At 46.6% G+C, this 22,316-nt stretch overlaps 1 long non-coding RNA gene across 1 annotated transcript; it reads left to right on the top strand.

Annotated features, from left to right (window-relative positions):
- The first annotated feature begins 466 nt into the window (after window positions 1-466).
- LOC137358809 (uncharacterized) lies at window positions 467-17,006 on the top strand. Its single transcript, XR_010971323.1, has 4 exons — window positions 467-668; window positions 10,593-10,716; window positions 13,649-14,194; window positions 16,116-17,006. It is a non-coding gene; the product is annotated as an uncharacterized lncRNA (long non-coding RNA).
- Window positions 17,007-22,316: the final 5,310 nt, after the last annotated feature.

Raw genomic sequence — 22,316 nt, forward strand, 5'->3', positions numbered from 1 at the left:
GAAGATAAGCTGTGATTGAACATGAAACTGAATGCGGTGATTGAAGCGATTATCATGGGAGGCAGCAGCGACCTGGATGCGACCATTGAGGCGGTTTGGATTTCAGTCGTGTTTTGTGTCAAATTCAGCAGCGCCATCTTTACTCCTGGCAGCTGCCTGAGGCACAGTCACGTTTCAGTCGATGCATTTGCGCATGTACCAGTGATGCAGCACCTATTTGGTTACGTTGCCAGCAAACGCGCCATTAATATATGTTTGCTGCTTTATACCATTTTATTTTTCTGAGTATGAACCATGAACTACCCGTCCATTCCCCGACTGGTAAATGGCAGCCTATACGGCCCAGAATGCACCGCGCGCAAAAATACGACCGATCTCCACCCCAAGAACAGCAACACGCACGCGTCAGAAGGCTCCGCCCCACGGAGTCCGCCTGTCTCCGCGGAGCATGCGCGGTGCCGCTCCCGGAAGCTGAGCGCAGCCTCGGTAATACCGAGTTTCAACGGCTCTCAGGCCCTGAATCAGAGCCGCCGGGTTCGGCGGACGTGCGGCGAGAATCCCGGGGCCGCATTAAAGTGATGGTGCAGCGACTTCTCTATCCGAGCCGCCATTTCCCAGTTTCTTCTCCCGTTTCCTCCGAGTCAGGAAGCCTGTGAGTTGATTGGCTGGTAAGTTTTGTAACTTTGTTTCCCTTTCTCCAAAGTTAGGAAGTTTGTCCAAGGAGCTGGAAATTAAACATTCCAGTTTTCATCAGAATAAGGGGCAGCTTCCCGAGATTTAACTGACCAATAGAAGGGAAGTGAGTAGTCTTTTATTTTTAAGTATTGAGGTTTATTATTTATTTATTTAGAGATACACCGAGTCTGTGCCGACCATCAACCAGCCATTTATATTAATCCTACATTAATCCCATATTCCTACCACATCCCCTCAATTCCCCTACCACCTACCTACACTAGGGGCAATTTACAATCGCCAATTTACCTATCAACCTGCAAATCTTTGGCTTTGGGAGGAAACCGGAGCACCCAGCAGAAACCCACGCGGTCACAGGGAGAACCCAGAATCGCTGGAGCTGTGAGGCTGCGGTGCTCACCACTGCGCCGCTCGTCGTAGCAAGTTTATTACCTAATAGCTGGAGCAATTGCAGGGCTGCTGCAACCTCTGCAGTGAACATCCTGTGCAATAGAAAATAGAAAACATAAAACATGGCAGGCTATAAATAAAGAGCGGGGCTCAATGCCCTTACTTATCTGGTAGCGGAGCGACGACTGGTGGACCTGTGAGGAAGCTGATCCAGAGCGGCGACAGGCTCCCTGTGCCTCTTGGCATGCGCTGAGACTCGAAAGAGGGAAAAAAAGGACTTAGTGATATCATGGGAAATTTTCAAGATGACGGAAAGCGTCACAGACGGGAGTTTAAGAGAAGTGGTTGCACCCAAAGTGCAGGCAGATAGATGGGTGACCGCTAGAAGGGGCAGGCAGTCAGTGCAGGAATCCCCTGTGGCTATCCCCCTCTCTAACAAGTATACCGTTTTGGATACTGTTGGGGGGGTGGCCTATCAGGAGAAAACAGCAGCAGCCAGAGCAGTGGCACCACGGTTGGCACTGTTGTTCAGCAAGGAGGGACAAAGTGCAGAAGAGTAATAGTTATAGGGGACTCTATAGTCAGGGACACAGATAGGCGCTTCTGTGGATGTGAAAGAGACTCCAGGAAGGTATGTTGCCTCCCTGGTGCCAGGGTCAAGGATGTCTCTGAACGGACAGAGGGCATTGTGAAGTGGGAGGGTGAACAGCCAGAGGTTGTGGTACACATCGGTGCCAATGACATAGGCAGGAAGAGTGATGTCCTGCAGGGGGAGTTTAGGGAGTTAAATAGTAAGTTAAAAAACAGGACCTCTTGGGTTGTAATCTCTGGATTACTCCCTGTGCCACGTGCCAGTGAGGCTAGAAATCGGAAGATAGTGCAGCTAAACACGTGGCTGAGCAGCTGGTGTAGAAGGGAGGGTTTCAGATATCTGGACCATTGGGCTCTCTTCAGGGAAAGATGGGACCTGTACAAGAAGGACGGGTTGCATCTAAACTGGAAGGGCACTAATATCCTGGCTGCAAGGTTTGCTAGTGTCATTCGGGAGGGTTTAAACTAGTGTGGCAGGGAGGTGGGAACCAGAGCAGTAGGACAGCTAGTGAAGTAAATGAGGAAGACATAGTAAATAAGGCCAGTGGGACGAAGAGGAAGAGCAGGCAGGGAGATGTTGCTGAGCACAGCGGGACTGGTTGGCTGAAGTGCATTTGTTTCAATGCGAGAAGTATAACAGGTAAGGCAGATGAACTTAGAGCTTGGATTAGTACTTGGAAATATGATGTTGTTGCTGTTACAGAGACTTGGTTGAGGGAAGGGTAGGATTGGCAGCTAAATGTTCCAGGCTTTAGAAGCTTCAGGTGGGATAGAGGGGGATGTAAAAGGGGTGGGGGAGTTGCATTACTGGTTAAGGAGAATATCACAGCTGTACTGCGGGAGGACACCTCAGGGATCATACAGCAAGGCAATATGGGTGGAGCTCAGGAATAGGAAGGGTGCAGTCACAATGTTGGGGGTTTACTGCAGGCCTCCCAACAGCCAGCGGGAGGTAGAGGAGCAGATATGTAGACAGATTTTGGAAAGATGTAAAGGTAACAGGGTTGTAGTGGTGGGTGATTTTAACTTCCCCAATATTGACTGGGACTCACTTAGTGCTAGGGGCTTGGATGGGGCAGAATCTGTGAGGAGCATCCAGGAGGGCTTCTTGAAACAGTATGTAGATAGTCCAACTAGGGATGGGGCCATTCTGGACCTGGCATTGGGGAATGAGCCCGGCCAGCTGGTCGAAGTTTCAGTGGGGGAGCATTTCGGGAGCAGTGACCATAATTCCATAAGCTTTAAGGTACTTGTGGATAAAGATAAGAGTAGTCCTCGGGTGAAGGTGCTAAATTGGGGGAAGGCTAAATATAACAATATTAGGCAGGAACCGACGAATTTAGTTTGGGGGCGGCTGTTTGAGGGTAAATCAACATCTGACGTGGGAGTCTTTCAAACGTCAGCTGATTAGAATCCAGGACCAGCATGTTCCTGTGAGGAAGAAAGACAAGTTTGGCAAGTTTCGGGAGGCTTGGATAACACAGAATATTGTGAGCCCAGTCAAAAAGAAAAAGGAAGCATTTGTAAGCGCTGGAAGGCAAGGAACAGATGAAGCACTTGAGGAATATAAAGACAGTAGAAAGGAACTTAAGCAAGGAGTTAGGAGGGCTAAAATGGGTCATGAAAAGTCATTGGCAAACAGCATTAAGGAAAATCCCAAGGCTTTTTATACATATATAAAGAGCAAGAGGGTAACCAGGCAAAGGGTTGGCCCACTCAAGGACAGAGATGGGAATCTATGCGTGGAGCCAGAGGAAATGGGTGAGGTGCTAAATGAGTACTTTGCATCAGTATTAACCAAGGAGAAGGACTTGGTGGATGATGAGCATAGGGAAGGGAGTGCAAATAGTCTCAGTCATCTCATTATTAAAAATGAGGAGGTGTTGGGTGTCTTGCAAAGCATTAAGGTGGATAAGTCCCCAGGGCCTGATGGGATCTACCCCAGAATACTGAGGGAGGCAAGGGAAGAAATTGCTGGGACCTTGACAGAAATCTTTGCATCATCATTGGCTACAGGTGAGGTCCCAGAGGACTGGAGAATAGCCAATGTTGTTGCTTTGTTTAAGAAGGGTGGCAAGGATAATCCAGGAAATTATAGGGCGGTGAGCCTTACATCAGTGGAAGGGAAATTATTAGAGAGGATTCTTCGGGACAGGATTTACTCCCATTGGAAACAAACAAATTTATTAGCGAGAGGCAGCATGGTTTTGTGAAGGGGAGGTCGTGTCTTACTAATTTGATTGAGTTTTTTGAGGAAGTGACGAAGATGATTGATGAGGGAAGGGCGGTGGATGTTGTCTATATGGACTTTAGTAAAGGCTTTGACAAGGTCCCGCAGGGCAGACTGGTGCAAAAGTTGAAGTCACACGGGATCAGAGGTGAACTGGCAAGATGGATACGGAACTGGCTCAGTCACAGAAGACAGAGGGTAACAGTGGATGGGTGTTTTTCTGAATGGAGGGATGTGACTAGTGGTGTTCCGCAGGGATCAGTGCTGGGACCTTTGTTGTTTGTAGTATATATAAATGATTTGGAGGAAAATGTAGCTGGTCTGATTCGTAAGTTTGCGGACGACACAAAGGTTGGTGGAGTTGCGGATAATGATGAGGATTATCACAGGATACAGCAGGATATAGATCGGTTGGAGACTTGTGCGGAGAAATGGCAGATGGAGTTTAATCAGGACAAATGTGAGGTAATACATTTTGGAAGGTCTAATGCAGGTGGGAGGTATACAGTAAATGGCAGAACCCTTAGGAGTATTGACAGGCAGAGAGATCTGGGCGTACAGGTCCACAGGTCACTGAAAGTGGCAACGCAGGTGGATAAGGCAGTCAAGTAGGCATACGGCATGCTTGCCTTCATCGGTCGGGGCATAGAGTATAAAAATTGGCAAGTCATGCTGCAGCTGTACAGAACTTTAGTTTGGCCACACTTAGAATATTGCTTGCAATTCTGGTCACCACACTACCAGAAGGACGTGGAGGCTTTGGAGAGGGTACAGAGGAGGTTTACCAGGATGTTGCCTGGTCTGGAGGGCATTAGCTATGAGGAGAGGTTGGAAAAACTCGGATTGTTTTCACTGGAACAATGGAGGTGGAGGGGCGACATGATAGAGGTTTACAAAGTTATGAGCGACATGGACAGAGTGGATAGTCAGAAGCTTTTTCTCAGGGTGGAAGAGTCAGTTACTAGGGAACATAGGTTTGAGGTGCAAGGGGCAAAGTTTAGAGGGGATGTGTGAGGCAAGTTCTTTACACAGAGGGTGGTGAGTGCCTGGAACTTGCTGACAGGGGAGGTGGTGGAAGCAGATACGATAGCGACGTCTAAGAGACATCTTGACAAATATATGAATAGGAAGGGAATAGAGCGATATGGGCCCTGGAAGTGCAGAAGATGTTAGTTTCGGCAGGCATCAAGATTGACGCAGGCTTGGAGGGCCGAATGGCCTGTTCCTGTGCTGAACTGTTCTTTGTTCTTTGTTTGTGATTGGTTGGGTAATTAACAACTGTTAGTCAATTTAATTAGCTTTAAAAAATAAGGGAAAGTTGTTTTTTGTTTGAAAAAAGACCTCGAGTGAAAAAGTGAGTTCCAAGAGTGTGTTTTTTTTTCAATTAGAGTAATTTAGATTGTCGTCGTAGTGTTTGGAGTAGAACAAGCCTCCAGTGTAATTAATATCTTTTAAAGGGAGTAACTAATTAATCCAAAGGTAAGTCATGGCAGGAGAGCTCAGCCCCGTGATATGCTCCTCCTGCGCTATTTGGGAAATCAGGGATGCTTCCAGTGTCCCTGATGACCATGTGTGCAGGAAGTGGATCCAGCTGCAGCTACTGACTACCCGCATTACGGAGCTGGAGCTGCAGGTGGATTCACTGTGGAGCATCCGCGATGCTGAGGACGTTGTGGATAGCACATTTAGAGAGGTGGTCACACTGCAGGTAATGGCTGCACAGGCAGAAATGAGATGGGTGACCACCAGATGGAGTAGTAGGCACAGGCAGGTAGTGCAGGAGTCCCCTGTGGCCATCCCCCTCTCAAACAGATAGACCACTTTGGATACTGTTGGGGGGAATGACCTCCCAGGGGAAAGCAGCAACAGCCAAGTTCGTGTTACCACGCATGGCTCTGCTGCACAGCAGGGGAGGAAAAGGACTGGAAGAACTATACTGATAATGGATTCTATCGTAAGGGATACAGATAGGCATTTCTGTGGCCACAAACGTGACTTCAGGATGGTATGTTGCCTCCCTGGTGCTTGGGTCAAGTTAGTCACGGAATGGCTGCAAGACATTCTGAAGGGGGGGTGAACAGTCAGAGATCGTGGAACACATTGGTACCAATGACGGAGGTAAAAAGAGGATGAGGACCTGAAACAATAATTGAGGGAGCCAGGTAGCAGATTAAAAAGCAGGACCTCAAAGGTTGTAATCTCTGGATTACTCCAGTGCCACATGCTAGTGAGTATAGGAATAGGAGGAAAGAGCAAATGAATGCGTGGCTGAAAAGATGGTGCAGGAGGGAGGGCTTTAGCTTCCTGGATCACTGGGTCTGTTTCTGGCAAAGGTGGGACCTGTACAAGTTGGATGAACATCCTTGCCGGGAGGTTTACGAGTGCTGTTGGGGGCAGTTTCAACACATTTGGCGGAGGAATGGGATACAGAGTGGAGGTATAGGAGCGGGTGATGCTCAGTCAAATATAGAAGAGAAACTGAGTCAGTCTGTTAGGCAGAGCAAATATAGACCTGTTAAGGCACAAGTGACAAATGCAAGGTTGTATTGCATTTATTTTAATGCATGACAGATGAATTGAGGGCGTTGATTAGCACATGTGATTATGATATAGTTGCTATCACAGAGATGGTTGAGAGAAGGGCAGGACTGGCAGCTCAATATTCCAGGCTATAGAATCTTCAGGTGTGACAGGAGAATGGATAAAAGAGGAGGTCGCATTGCTCTGTTGATCAAGGAGTCAATTACTGCTGTAAGGAGGGATGATATCTGAGAAGGTTCTTCACATGAGGCCAGATGAGTAGAACTTAAAAACAAAAAGGGGGCAATCACTTGGCTGGGAGTGTACTACAGGCCTCCAAACAGTCAGGGAGAGATAGAGGAGCAGATATGTAGGTAAATCTCAGAGAGGTGTAAAAATAATGGAGTAATAATATTAGGGGATTTCAACTAACCTGATATCAACTGGGATGGTCTGAGTGTAAAAGACTTAAAGGGGGCGGAATTCTTAAAATATATACAGGAGACTTTTTTGAGCCAGTACCGAGAAAGTGCAACACGAAAAGGCGCAGTACTGGACCTAATCCTAGGGAATGATGCTGGACAAGTGGTAGAAGTGTCAGTGGGGGTGCATTTCGGGGATAGTGACCATAACTCTAAGAAAAAGACAAAGGCGGGCTGGAAATAAAAGTACTGAATTGGGGGAAGGCTGATTTCAATATGATAAAACAGGATCTGGCCAAAGTGGACTGGGAGCAGCAACTTGTAGGAAAGTCTGCATCAGACCAGTGGGAGTCATTCAAAGAGGAAATAGTGAGGGTTCAGAGGCAACATGTACCCGTAAAAGTGAAGGGTAGGACCAACAAGTCCAGGGAACCCTGGATGTCAAGGGGTTTCGAAGATTGGATCAGAAAAAAAAAGGAGGCTTATGCCAGATTCAAAGTGCTGAAAACAGCAGAGGACCTGGAGGAGTATAGAAAGTGTAGTGGGGTTGCGGCGGGGGGGGGGGGGGGGGTACAAAAAAAAGTAATTAGGAGAGCAAAGATGGGGCATGAAAAAACACTGGCGGGCAAGATCAAGGAAAATGCTAAGGCATTTTCTAAGTATATTAAGGGCAAGAGGATAACCAGTGAAAGAGTGGGGCCCATTAGGGACCAAAGTGCCAATCTGTGTGTGGAGCCGGAGGACATAGGTGAGGTTTTAAATGATTACTTTGCATCTGTTCACTATGGAGAAGGATGATGTAGGTGTAGAGATCAGGGAGGGGGATTGTGATACACTTGAACATATTAGCATTGAAAGTGAGGAAGTATTAGCTGTTTTAGCGGGCTTAAAAGTGGATAAATCCCCAGTCCCAGATGAGATGTATCCCAGGCTGTTATGTGAGGCAAGGGAGGAGATAGCAGGGGCTCTGACATACATTTTCAGATCCTCTCTGGTCACAGGAGAGGTACCAGAGGACTGGAGGACTACGAATGTGGTGCCATTATCAAGACGGGTAGCAGGGATAAACCAGGTACTTACAGGCCAGTGAGTCCAACATCAGTGGTTGGGAAAATATTGGAAAAAGTTCTGAGGGACAGGATTAATCTCCAGTTGGAGAGGCAGGGATTAATCAGGGATAGTCAACATGGCTTTGTCAGGGGGAGATCGTGTCTAACTAACCTGATTGAATTTTTCAAGGCAGTGATTAGGTGCGTAGATGAGGGTAAAGCAGTTGATGTAGTCTGCATGGATTTCAGTCAGCTTTTGATAAGGTCCCACATGGGAGAGTGGTTAAGAAGGTCAGAGCCCATGGGATCCAGGGCAATTTGGCAAATTGGATCCAAAATTGGCTTAGTGGCAGGAGGCAGAGGGTGATGGTCGAGGGTTGTTTTTGCGAGTGGAAACCTGAGATCAGTGGTGTGCCGCAGGGTTCGGTACTGGGACCCTTACTGTTTGTAGTGTACATTAATGATTTATATGTGAATATAGGAGGTATGATCAGCAAATTCGCAGTTGACATGAAAATTGGTGGTGTCGTAAATAGTGAGGAGGAAAGCCTCAGATTACAGGACGATATAGATGGGCAGAGCAGTGGCAAATGGAATTTAATCCTGAGAAATGTGAGGTGATGCATTTTGGGAGGACTAACAAGGCAAGGGAATATACAATGGATGGGAGGACCCTAGGAAGTAATGAAGGTCAGAGGGGCCTTGGTGTACTTGTCCATAGATCACTGAAGGCAGCAGCACAGGTAGATAAGGTGGTTTGGAAGGCATATGGGATACTTGCCTTTATCAGCTGAGGCATAGAATATAAGAGCAGGGAGGTTATGGTGGAGCTTTTATAAAACGCGAGTTAGGCCACAGCTGGAGTACTATGTACAGTTCTAGGCACCACACAATAGGAAGGATGTGATTGCACTGGAGAGGGTGCAGTGGAGATTCACCAGGATGTTGCCTGGGCTGGAGCATTTCAGGTATGAAGAGAGACTGAAAAGGCTGGGGTTGTTTTCGTTAGAGCAGAGAAGGCTGAAGGGGGATATGATTGAGGTATTCAAATTTATGAAGGGCATTGATAGGTTCGATAGGAAGAAACTTTTTCCCTTCGTGGAGGTGTCAATAACCAGGAGACATTGATTTTAAGGTAAGGGGCAGGAGGTTTAGAGAGGATTTGTGGGAAAAAACAAGTTTCACCCAGAGGGTGGTTGGAATCTGAAAAGCACTGCCTGAAGAGGTGGCAGAGGCCGGAACCCTCACAACATTTAACCATGTATTTAGATGAGCACTTGAAACACCATAGCAGACAAGACTGTGGGCCAAGTGCTGGAAAATGGGATTAGAATAGTTAGGTGCTTGATGGCCGGCACGGACACGATGGGCCGAAGGGCCTGTTTCTGTGCTGTATAACTCTGACTCTATTTACAGCACAGGAGGAGGCCATTCTGCCCATTGTATCTGTTCATCCCACTTTCCAGTTGTTCCGACCTCACAGATTGTCAATATGAAAAATATGAGATATGAATCCCCAGACCACACTAATAAATTACACAAGATTTCACATTTTCAGTCTTTTGTTCTAATAACTAAACTAAAAGAAATCCACAATTAACTAAATAGCACTTTGATTGTAAATTGTGGTGTCAGCTATTTACAAAGATATTTTCTTTACTTATTCAACACTTGACTATCTCACACCACACTGATACATTACACAGTCCTTTTTGATGACAAAAGCCTTTGCAGTTACAAGTCCCAAATTCCTGCCAATGGTGGGGCTGCTCCGACCTCTGGAGTGCACATCCTGTGTAATGTGCCAACTCCAGATAACCATTTGTGTAGGAGGTATCATTGGGGGAGGTGGTGACATCGGGGTAATGTCACTGGAACATGGGTTCGATTCCCACCACGGCAGATGGTGACATTTAAATTCAATTAATAAATCTGCAATTAAAAAGCCATCTGGTTCATGAGATGGGAAATCTGCTGTCCTTACCTGGTCTGGCCGACATGTGACTCCAGATCCACAGCAATGTGGCTGACTCTGAAATGCCCTCTGAAATGGCCGAGCGAGCCTCTCAGTTGTCAAGGGCAGTTTGGGATGGGCAATAAATACTGGCCGAGCCAGCAACACCCACATCACATGGATGAAGATAAAACAAGTTGCAGCAGCTCGCACTCCGGTTTTCGGAGCATGAACTGCAGCTGGTGTCACTGCGGTGCATCCATGAGGTGAGAGATTTGTGGACAGCACGTTTATAGATATGGTCACCCTGCAGCTTAAGAGTATGCAGGGAGAGAGGCAATGGGTGGCCAACTGACAGTCAAGAAGAAACAGGCAGGGAATGCAGGAGACCCCTGAGTGCATCTCACTCTCCAACCAGTATTCAGTTCTGAATACTGATGAAAGTGATGGTTCATCTAAGGAGTGCAGCCAGAGTCAAGGCCATGGCAGCACCGTTGGATCAGCTTCACAGAGGGTCACAAAGCTGACTGAATGAGCAATAGTGATAGGAGATTTGATAGGGGAGTACACAGGCGTTTCTGCAGCCGCAGACGTGAATCCAGGCTGGTGTGTGGCCTCCCTCAGGACAATGTACAGCAGGGTGCATGTACAGTCATCCTGGGCCAGGAAGCAGGAGGAGAGAATGTTGTGAATTTCTATCCTGGACTGACAGTGATGGTTTTTGTAAACTCCTTTTACAGGGGCTTAGAAGCAGGGGATATGCAGATGGGGAATCTCGAGCCAAACATCACATCAAGATCTGACAGAGTCACTTGATACATCAGGACCTGAATATCAACGGCCTTTGAATGTGGAAGGAGAAAGGTTTGTCTGTTCTGTCTATGGGAAAAGATTTCAGGTATCAGTGAGAGTGGAAAAGCACTGAGATACACAAAGCCCTGGTTAGACCACACCTGGAGTATTGTGTTCAGTTCTGGGCACCACACCTTCGGAAGGATATAATGGCCTTGGAGGGAGTGCAGTGTAGATTTACCTGAATGATACCTGGACTCCAAGGGTTAAATTACGAGGAGAGATTACACAAATGAATCAGAGTCATTACAGCACAGAAGGAGGACATTGATCTTTTTGATTCCATCCCAGCTCTCTGTAGAACAATCCAGTCAGTCCCATTCACCCACTCTATCCCCGTAGTCCTGCAGGTTTATTTCCCTCAAGTGCCCATCTAATTTCCTTTTGTAATCATTGATCGTCTCCACTTCCACCACCCTCGTAGGCAGTGAGTTCCAGGTCATTACCACTCACTGTGTAAATAAACTGCTTCCTCACATCCCTCCTGTATCTCAAAACCTGAATCTGTGTCCACTAATCCTTGTATCATCAGCTAATGGGAACAGCTTTTCTTGGTCTGCCTTATCTAAACCTGTCATCATTTTCAACACCTCTATCAGATCTCCCCTCAATCTCCTTTGCTCCAAGGAGAACAACACCAGCTCCTCCAACCTAACCTTGTAGTTAAATTCTCTCATCTCAGGAACCATTCTGATAAATCTCTGCACCCTCTCAAGGACCTTCACATCCTTCCGAAAGTGTGGTGACCAGAACTGGATGCAATACTCTAGTTGTGGCCTAACCAGAGCTTTATAAATGTTCAGCATCACTTCCTTCCTTTTGTGTTCAATACCTCTATTTATGAGGCCCAAGATCCCATTTGCTTTGCCAGCTGTTCCCTCAACACATCCTTCCACTTTCAGTGATCTCTGCACATGAACCCTCAGGTCCCTCTATCCCTGCAAACTCTTTAGAACTGTACCATTAAGTGTTTGTTGCCTCTCCCTATTCCTTCTGCCAGAATGATTCACCTCACTGTGAGGGTTGTCGTCCCTGGAATTCAGAAGATTAAGGGGTGATTTAATCAAAGTTTTCAAGATATTAATTGAAACTGATAGGGTAGATAGAGAGAAACTCTTCTCCTACACCTGCAACACTCGGCAGCATCGTCTAAAACTTAGAGCCATAACTTTCATTAATCCACCCCTGGGCCCAGTGAACCTGAGCATTAATCCACCCAGGCTGAATGTACACAGAATTACAGCCCAGAAACAGGCCGTTCAGCCCCACTAGTCTGTGCTGCTGTTTATAATCCACATGAGCCTCCTCCCAATCTGATTACCTTGTCCCACTCTGTCCCCATATCCCTCTATTCCCTTCTCCCTCATAAATGTATTGAGCCTCCCCTTAAACACATCATTGTTATCACCTTCAACCACTCCACATGGCAGTGAGTTCCACATTCTCACCACTCTCTGAGTAGAGAAATTCCTCCTAAGTTCTCTATTTGACCTGTTAATGTCTGTATTATATTGCTGCCCCCTTGTTCTGACTGACTGATAATTTTAAAGACCTCTATCAGATCTCCTCCTAGTCTTCACTTTTCCAGAGAAAGGATCCCCAGCCTGCTCAATCTTGCTGGATAGTAACATCCTCTCTGGTGACATCTTTGTAAATCTATTCTGCACTTTCTTCAGTCTTCAATATCCTTTTTTAATCTGGAGACCAGAACTGCTCACAGTCCTTCTTAGTGAGGTTCTCTATAAATTTAACATTCCCTCCCTGCTGTTACATTGTATTCCTCTAGAAAAGAACATCAACTCTTTCTTTGCTCTCTTATCCACTTGTGTTGCTCCTTTTAGTGATTTATGTGACTCTGTTCCCAGATCTCTTTGCTCCTCTGCTCCATTTAATTTCTTACATTCTAACCAATAACTGGCCTCCTTATTCCTCCTCCCACAATGAACCAGTTCACATTTCACTATGTTGAATTTCATTTCCCATTTATCTGTCCAGTCTGCCAGCCTGTTTCTGTCTTCCTGGATTTCAATGCACTCCTCCTCATTATTAGTTCTATCATCCAGTTTGGTGTCAACTACAAGTTATGAAAACATCCCTCTAATTCCTGAGTCCAAATGTGGGTGAAGAACAGAATTCCCAGTGTACTTCACACTATAGTTGATGTCCCGGGCACTCGGGTTTCTGTATAATTTATTTAATAATTTTCTCCATTGTCTCTCTGACCCTGATCTCAATGGGATGACACAAAATCATCCATTCAATATTTGGAGCTTTCAGTGCAGGATTCATTACCCAGGACTCCCGTGATAAGGGTCAGTCCCTTTTCAATGACCACAGGGGCTGAGTGCATTGGCGTGGGATCGAACTGTGCACTGAGCATGTCCAGCGTAGGTAATGGAGATGGACTGAGATGGACCAGGTGGCTCGGGAGGTGAGAGGAGATGTGGGGACAGGGGAGGAATTGGAGCCTTGGGTGGACTGGTCGGCCAAGAGGCCCCGTGTTTACCTCATGGTGACAGGTCCGGGGGAGAGGGGTCACTGGCCGCCATCGTGGACAGGGCGGGGTCAGGGTGCAAGCACAGCCATCTTGGTGAGGGCACAGAGAGCAAACGGGACCTGACAAATTCTGTTTCCAACTGGGTCCGAGTGCCCAGGAGATGGGGCATCCTGGACAATAGGGTTTTAAGCAGCTTCACCCACTCTCAGGCTGCATCTGATGTTTGCAGCCTTGAAGAGTCCATGGGCCATGTATATATTCAGTGTGAGAGGTTACAGCCCCTGTATCATTACCTGAATGGGCTGCTCCTCAACTTAGAATCCTGGAAATTTACAGTACGGAAGGAGGCCATTCGGCCCAGCGTGCCCTCGCTGGCTGAGCCATCCAGCCTAATCCTTCTTTCCAGCTGTTGGTCCATCGTGTTATGATCCTGTATTTTTTTTCTAGGAAGAATGCAGTGTGCCTTTAAGGCTGGAAAAGGAACAGTACTGCTTTAAGGCAACAAGCTCCAGAGACTGAGTCAAAGAATGTATTCTCGTTGCCCCGGGATACAGCCACTCAGAGTCTGAAGATCGAGAGATACATTGTTTCCAATTGACATTTGAAACTGGTTGAAAAACTAGCATTTGAGACACCGTTAACAGAGACAGACACAGATGATCATCCAGCATATACTGAAGGAAAAGAGAGCTCTCTCTTGGTTTATTTAGACCCTAATGATTATACTCTCAAAATTTTTTTTATATCAAGTCAGATTAATTTCATAAAAGAAGATAACCAATTCCTTTAACTACTGAACTGTAATTGTTGAAATTTATCGCTGGAGAAGAACAACATCAGTTCAACTGCTGAACTAGACTATGAACTGCTCTACTGTTTTATTTTCTCCCCCCACCACCCCCCCCCCCCCCCCCCACCCCCAATCAGACAGCTGTAAGGACTTCAAGCAACCTTGGACTATTCCACTTAGGAAGATTTCACTTCAGCAGGAGCGTAAATATGCAAAGACACTATTTTTTCTGTTTAAAATGTTTATATGTTAGTAGTGTTTAAGAAGTTAGTTTTTCGAATTAAACACTTAATTCGTTGATCTAAAGACACCTGGTTTGGTTTGCCTTATTCGGGGGTTAATAGATGGTACAATTTGGCTGGATCTTTCCTTAATTTGGAATGTTTAAAATGTCAGGCGATCTGTGAGGGACAGGACTGAATCAACAGTGTGTTTCTCCCACCACTATCAAAACTGTATATTTTGATTGGGGGGCTTTGACTTGAGCGGTTGGTTGTAATAATACACTTGTAGGTTCGGGCACTAATTGTTTTGAAGGTTTCTGCCTCTACCACCCTCCCAGGCAGTGAGTTGTAGATCCCCACTGCCCTCTGGTTGAAAACATTTCCCCTCAAATCCCTTTTAAATTTCCTACCTCTTAGCATAAATCGATGCCCCTGGTTATGGGCCCCTCAACCAAGGGGAATAGGTCCTTCCTAACCACTCTATTTCGACCCATCATCATTTTCTACACTTCAATTCGGTCTCCCCTCAGCCTCCTCTGTTCCAAAAAAAACAACCCTCACCTATCCAATATTTCCTCAGAACGAAAATTCTCCAATCCAGACAACATCCTCGTAAATCTCTTCTGTACCCTCTCTAATATAGCCACATCTTTCCTACAGTGCAGTGACCAGAACTGTCCACAGTCCTCCAGCTGTGTTCTAACCAGTGGTTTATACATTTCCAGAGTAACCTCCATGCTCTTATGTTCTCTGCCTTGGCCAATAAAGGCAAGTATCCCTTCCGCCTTATCTACCTGCCCAGCCATATTCAGGGATCTATGAACATGCACTCCAAGTTCCCTCTGTTCCTCTATACTTCTCAATATCCTACCATTTATTGTGTATTCCCTTGCCTTGTTGGCTGTCTCCAAATACATTACCTCACACTTGTCCGGATTGAATTCCATTTGTCACTATTCTGCCCATCTGACCAGTCCATTGATATCTTCCTGCAGTTTACAGCTTTCTTTTTCATTATCAACTAGATGGTCAGTTTTTGTATCATCTGCAAAGTTTTTAATCAAACCCCCTACATTCAAGTCCAAACCATTGATATATAGAACAAAAAGCAAAGGACCCAGTACTGATCCCTGCAGAACCTCACTGAAAACAGCCTTCCAGTCACACAAACACTCATCAACCATTACCCTTTGCTTCCTGCCTCTGAGTCAATTTTGGCTCTAACTTGCTGCTTTGCTTTTATTTTCATGACCAGTCTGCCTAGTGTGACCTTATCAATGGCCTTGGTTACAGTTTAGCCCCATTCTCCTAATCTCTGGCCACTCGGTGTGGAGGTGGGGTGGGGAGGTTGGAGGATCTTTTCTGGGACCTGCTCTTGGGCCTGGTTAAAACTCCACCCACAGCCCTTTCGATCACATGCCCTTCCAAAACCCCCAGTCCCCCCAATGCCCTCCTCTCCCTCACCTCATCCACCCCAAACCCACCCAGGTTTGTATATTTGAACACTCAGTTCTCACCTTCTCCATCTCTCTCTCGCTCAGGCTGAGAAACAATGTGTAGGTCCAGGATGTACAGGGACCATGTTGGGGGTGGGGGTGTCACTTTAGCTGCTGCCCTGTCTTCCGTGGTCTTGTCTGTGCCAGGGTGGCCTTCTGCAACCGGTGGACACCTCAGGATACGGAGTGTCTCGTGGACACTGGGAGCAATGTTCTGGTTTAGTTGGGAAGGTTCCCTTTGCTTCTGTTACAATTTGTTGCTTAATTTGGCTTCTTTTAGTTTGAATGGACCACATGTTTGGGGGAAACAAGAGAGGAAAGAATGTTCCATAAAAACTAGAACTGTCTATTCTGAATTTCTACCCTGGACTGACAATGCTGACTTTTGTAAACTCCTTTCACAGGGTATTAGAATGGGAGTATTTATTGACGGGAAATTCAAACCAAGCATCACATCAAGATCTGACAGAAACACTCGATTCATCAGGACCTGAATATCATCGGACTGAGAATGTAGAAGGAGAAATGTTTGTCTGTTCTGCCTGTGGGAAAAGATTTCAAACATCAGTGTGACTGGAAAAGCACCGAGACACACACACCCGAGTGAGAGTGTTCCAGTGACTGACTGTGGAAAGAGCTTTAACCAGTTACACAGCCTGAGAAAACATCACACCATTCACAGCGGGGAGAAACTGTACACGTGTTCTGTGTGTGGACGAGGCTTCAACTGATCATCCAACCTGGAGAGACACAAGGACACCCTCACCATGGAGAAACCGTGGAAATGTGGGGACTGTGGGAAGGGATTCGGTTCTCCATCAAAGCTGGATATTCATTAACTCAGTCACACTGGGGAGAGGCCGTTCACCTGCTCAGTGTGTAGGAAGGGATTCACTCAGTTATCACACCTGCTGACACAGCAGAGAGTTCACAAGGGTAGGTTGGAGAAGTTGGGGTTGTTCTCCTTGGAGCAAAGGAGATTGAGGGAAAATTTCATAGAAATAAACTTGCAGGGCTTTGGGCTGATGTGGGGCAGTGGGACTGAGTGGATTGCTCCCTGGAGAGCTGACATGGAATTGATGGGCCAAATGGCCTTGTTCTGTGCTGTAAATGATGCTGTGTCTCTGTGACTGTGTTTTGAGACAGGATATCCCAGCTCTCCACCCTGGGATTCTCAGTATGAACAGGATTCGGAGTGGGGAGGACTCACTAACCATGGTTTACTGTAAATGTTAAAGTTAATATCAAAATTAAAGGAATGGAATTGCACAAAGATGGGTGGCAGGTCAGAATGTTGGACAGAATATAGAAAAACAGTAAAGAATGACTAAAAGATTGATAAGGAGTGCAGATTGTAAACAGAGTCTGGATGTATGTGTTTGCTGAGTGGTGAGTTCAGTGAAGGGGAGAGGAGGTGCTCCTTTTTTTTCTACTTTTTCAGTCCTCCAGTATTTGGTTCTTGTTTCTGTGCAGTGGAAGAAGCTGGTTGGTGAGTAACTGGTCAAATATTCTCCTTCTAAATAGTCGGTTAAGTTAAGGTCTGGCACGGCAGCTTGGCTGAGTACAAAGCACAGCTTGTGACATGTGGGATGTCGTGGACGCACCATGTGTCCTAGACAAACACATCTGCAGGAAGTGTCACCGGCTGCACAAGCTTGAGCTCTAGGGTTTGGATCTCGAGCAGTGGCTGGAGTCACTGTGCAGAGAACGACATGGATAGCAGGTTTAGGGAGGTGATCACACCACAGGTTAGAAGCATGAAAGAGGATAAGGAATGGGTAACCGACAGACAGTCTAAGAGAACCAGGCAGGTAGTGCAGGAGTCCCCTGATATGATCTCACTTGATAATCGGCTTTCCATTTTGGATACTGGTGAGGGTGATGGTTCCTCAGAGGAGTGCAGACAGAGCCATGTTTTTGGCACCACAGGTGGCTCAGCTGCACAAGAGGGGAGGAGGAAGAGTGGAAGAGCAGTCGTGATGGGGCATTCATTAGTCAGGGGAACACAGAAGTCTTTCTGCAGCCGTAGGTTGGACTCCAGGATGGTGTGTTGCCTCCCTGGTGCCAGGATCAAGGATGTCACGGAACGGCTACAGGACATTTATCTGGGGGAAGGTGAACAGCCAGAGGTCGTGGTCCACGTTGGCACCATTAACATAGATGGAAAGGGTAAATGAGGTCCTGACAACAAATTTTAGGGAACTAGGAAGGAGATTAAAAAAGCAGGGCCTCAAAAGCAGTTATCTCAGGATTACTCCTACTCCCATGTGCAAGTGAGCATGGGAATACAAGAATTGACCGATTGAACAGGTGGTTGGAGAACTGGTGTGGGAGGGACGACATCAGATTTCTGACGCACTGGGACTCGTGCAGGGGCAGGTGGGACCCGTACAAGATGGACGGGTTGCTTCTTAGCAGGACTGGGACTAATATCCTCACAGGGAGATTACTCGTGCTGTTGGGGAGGGTTTAAACTAGATTGGTAAGGGGATGGAAACCTGAGAGGGAGTTCCAATTGGAGGGAAGCAAAACTGGTAACTTGTCAGGGGTATGGCAACCAGGGAAAATATCAGACAGAACACCAAGGTGCACAGAATACTGGGGGAGATAGATAGCACTTGAGTGGGAATAGCAAGTTCTCAGGTGGGATCAGAGTCAGGGAGAAAGTAATAAAGTCTAAATCAGGGTTAATGTGTATGTATGTGAATGCACAGAGTGTGGTTAATAAGATTGGTGAGGTCCACGTGCAGATTGCCATGTGCAAATATGATCTTGTGGCGAGAACAGAGACATGACTCAAAGAAGGGCAGGACTGGGTGTTAAATATTCCTGGATACAAGGTGTTCAGGAAAGGGAAAGGGGTGGCGGAGTATTGATTAATGAAAACATTGCAGTGTTGGAGAAAAAGGATGTCCCATTGGTGTCCAGAACAGAATCAATTTGGCTAGAACGAAGGAACAAAAAAGGTGCATTTACATTGCTCAGTGTTGTCTCTAGGCCACCAGCTAGTGGGAAGAACGTGGAGGAAAAATAATGCAAGGAAATTACAGAGAGGTGCAAAAATTATAGGGTAGTTATAATGGGGGACTTTAATTATTCAAACATATAGTGGGATAGTAGTAGTGTAAAGGGCAGTGAGGGACAAGTGTTCCTCGAGTTGTTCAGGAAAATTTTACACAGCAGTATGTTGCTCGTCTAATGAGAAAGGAGGCATTCCTAGACCTGGTTCTTGACAATGAGGTGGGCCAAGTGGATCAAGTATCAGTAGGGGAGATTGATCATTGTATCAACAGAGAACAGCACAGGAACAGGCCATTCAGCCCTCCAAGCCTGCGCCGATCTTGATGCCTGCCTAAACTAAAACCTTCTGCACTTCCGGGGCCCATATCCCTCTATTCCCGAAAATAAAAGCAAAATACTGTGGATGCTGGAAATCTGAAATAAAAACAAGAAATGCTGGAACAGCTCAGCAGGTCTGGCAGCATCTGTGAAAAGAGAAGCAGAGTTAACGTTTCGGGTCAGTGACCCTAAGGTTCCGAAGAAGGGTCACTGACCCGAAATGTTCACTCTGCTTCTCCTTTCACAGGTGCTGCCAGACCTGCTGAGTGGTTGCAGCATTTCTTGTTTTTATTCCCTCTATTCCCTTCCTATTCATATATTTGTCAAGATTAAAGAAGGCAACAGACAATCTCATAATTACTCATTTCCAGCCACCCTGACATCCACTCCCTGAGATTGTATTTTTATTCTTTCATGGGATGTGGGCATCGCTGGCAAGGCCAGCCTTTGCTGCCCATCCCTAATTGCCCCTAACAACTGAGTGGCTTGCTAGGCCATTTCAGAGGGCAGTTAAGAGCCAACCACATTGCTGTGGGTCTGGAGTCACATGTATTCCAGACCTGGTAAGGACATTAGTGAACCAGATGGGTTTTTACGACAATCGATGATAGTTTCACGGCACTATTTCTGCGACTAGGTTTCTTAATTCCAGATTTTTTCTATTAATTAATTGAACTTATTAATTAATTGAATTCAAATGCCACCAGCTGCCGTGGTGGAATTTGAACCTGTCTCCCCAGGGCATTGGCCTGGGCCACTGGATTACTTGTTCAGTGACATTATCACCATGCCATTGTTTTGCCCCAGAAGGCATAAGATTTAGGCTGACTATTGAAAAGGACAAAGAACAATCCAGAGAAACAGTAATTAACTGGGGGAAAGACAACTTCAATGGCGTAAGAATGGAGCTGGCTGAATAAGTGAGATTCAAAAGTTGCCAGGAAACCTGATAGCTGAACAATGCGTTACCTTCAAAAAAATACAGTTCGGGCACAGTTAACATATGTTACCTCGAAGTGGAAACGTAAGGCAAATAAATCCAGAGCTCCCTGGATTATAAAAGAGGTAGAGATTACGATCAAGAAAAAGTGTGCTGTTTTCCTTGAAGAGAAGGCTGAGAGGTGATTTGGTCGAGGTATTCAAAATCATGAGAGGTCTGGACAGCGAATCATACCTTAGAGACAATGTCCCAGACACTGACATCACCATCCCTAGGTGTCCCACCAGCAGGACAGACCCAGCAGAGGTGACGGCACAGTGTTATACAGTCAGGAGGGAGTTGCCCGAGACGTCCTCAACATGGGCTCCGGACCCCATGATGTCTCATGGCATCAGGTCAAACAGAGTAGATGGAGAGAAACTGTTCCCACTGGTGAAAGGATGGAGGACGAGAGGGAACAGATTTAAAGTAATTGGGAAGAGAAACAAAAATAACATGAGGAAAAACTTTTCCACCCAGCGAGTGGTTAATGTGTGGAATGCACTGTCTGAGAGTGTGGTGGAGGCAGGTTTAATTGAAACATTTCAAAGGGAATGAGACAGTTTTATGAAAAGGAACTAATGGAGCTGCGGGCTGACAGGTCCCGGATGCTGATGGATTCATCCTCGGGCTTTCAAAGAGAAGCAAATGAGGGAGGAACTGCGCAGAATCTGTCCTCCTGCCCCGCCCCCTTTTCCAATTGGTCCGGAGCTGTTGTTAATCACCCAGACATTGTGAGGTCAGAGATTAAGTCCCGGGTGCGCAGGCGCATTGCGGACCAGTGTTCAAGCCAGAGGGGTGAAGGCGGCGGAGAGACGTTTCTGCAGCCGGTAAGTGGCGGCTGTGTGGGCGGGGAGGCTTCAGAAACACCCGGTGTAGGCCTCAACACCCCCAATAACAAACTCCCGGTCCTGTGTTTGCACCGAGCGGGCGGGAGCTGCGGGAAACTGAGCTCAGTTATAAAGGGGCCTGGGGGAGGGAGGAACCATTTGGGACACAGCACAGGGCAGGAGGTCCCCCCTCCCCCACTCCCTGGTTCCACAAAGACTCCCCTTGGACTGGGCCACACCTGGGCAGGGCTGGCTCAAGGTGCAGGAAGCTGATAGGCCTGAGCTGTGGACTGGGAGGAGTGGGGGGTTTGACTGACAGGCCTGGGGAGGGGGATATCAGGGCAGGTACACACACTGCTCCCCCTTTTCCTCCTGGATCTTTTACTGGAGTTGTGTTGCTGAGTGTTTCTAAACTCTGTCTCCCTGTCCCGGTAATGTCGGTGGATTGTAGGTTGCTGTGAGTGTTGAACTATATTGTCTCTCCTCATTCTTCCTCCTCCCACTCCGAGTTCCAGGCTGCAGGCACCAGCTGTTTGATGTGCCTGAAACATTAAATATGTTTCTCTCTTCACAGAGACCTGCTGAGTATTTCCAGCATTTTCTCCTTTTCTCTCAGATTTCCAGCATCTGCAGGACTTTCCTTTTGTTTTATTGCACGAGTTGCTCACAGAATCAAAGGCAGTGAAGGTGCTCGAGCTGGACGGAAGCAGTCGTGTCAGATCCTCAGTGGGGTGAGAAATCGCCGAGTGCAGGGGAGGAATGAAGCTGGTGGATGTGCAGGGAGGCTTCAGAAATATCCGGTGTTGGCCTCCACACCCCCAGTAAGTAGCTCCCAGTCCCGCGTTCCAAGGAGAACAATCCCAGCTTCTCCTTGTAGCTAAATTCCCTCATCCCTGGAACCATTCTGGTAAATCTCCTCGACACCTTCTCAAGGACCTTCCCATCCTTCCTAAAGTGTGGGTGATCAGAACTGGAATGAACCAGAGTTTTATAAAAGTTCCCCTTAACTTCCCTGCTTTTGCACTCAATACCTCTATTTATCAAGCCCAAAATCCCATATTATTGCTAACTGTTCTCAATATGTCCTGCCACCTTCAATGATCTATACATATAAACCCCCAGGTCCCTCTGTCCCTGCACGCTCTTTAGATCTGTGCCATTAAGCATTTATTGCGCCTCTCTATCCCTTCTGACAACCTGGAAATTTTCAGGATGTTAGAACTGATAGTATAGATCAGGAGTGTCCAGCCTTTATGCATTAGGGGCAACATTCTAAATGTTGTCCTACATAGGGGGCTGGAGGTGAACAACTTTCGGAAAGGTAAACGTATTAGAAATTTATTTTACTGTTCATCAAAATAACAATAATGTGCATTTTTGTGAATAAGCTTTAAATGAGGAAACTAATGTATTAACTTACTTTCCCAACTCTATGTTGAATACTGATTTAGTGAGTA

Source organism: Heterodontus francisci, unplaced genomic scaffold (genome assembly GCF_036365525.1).
Source record: "Heterodontus francisci isolate sHetFra1 unplaced genomic scaffold, sHetFra1.hap1 HAP1_SCAFFOLD_737, whole genome shotgun sequence".
NCBI classification, from domain to species: Eukaryota; Metazoa; Chordata; class Chondrichthyes; order Heterodontiformes; family Heterodontidae; genus Heterodontus; species Heterodontus francisci.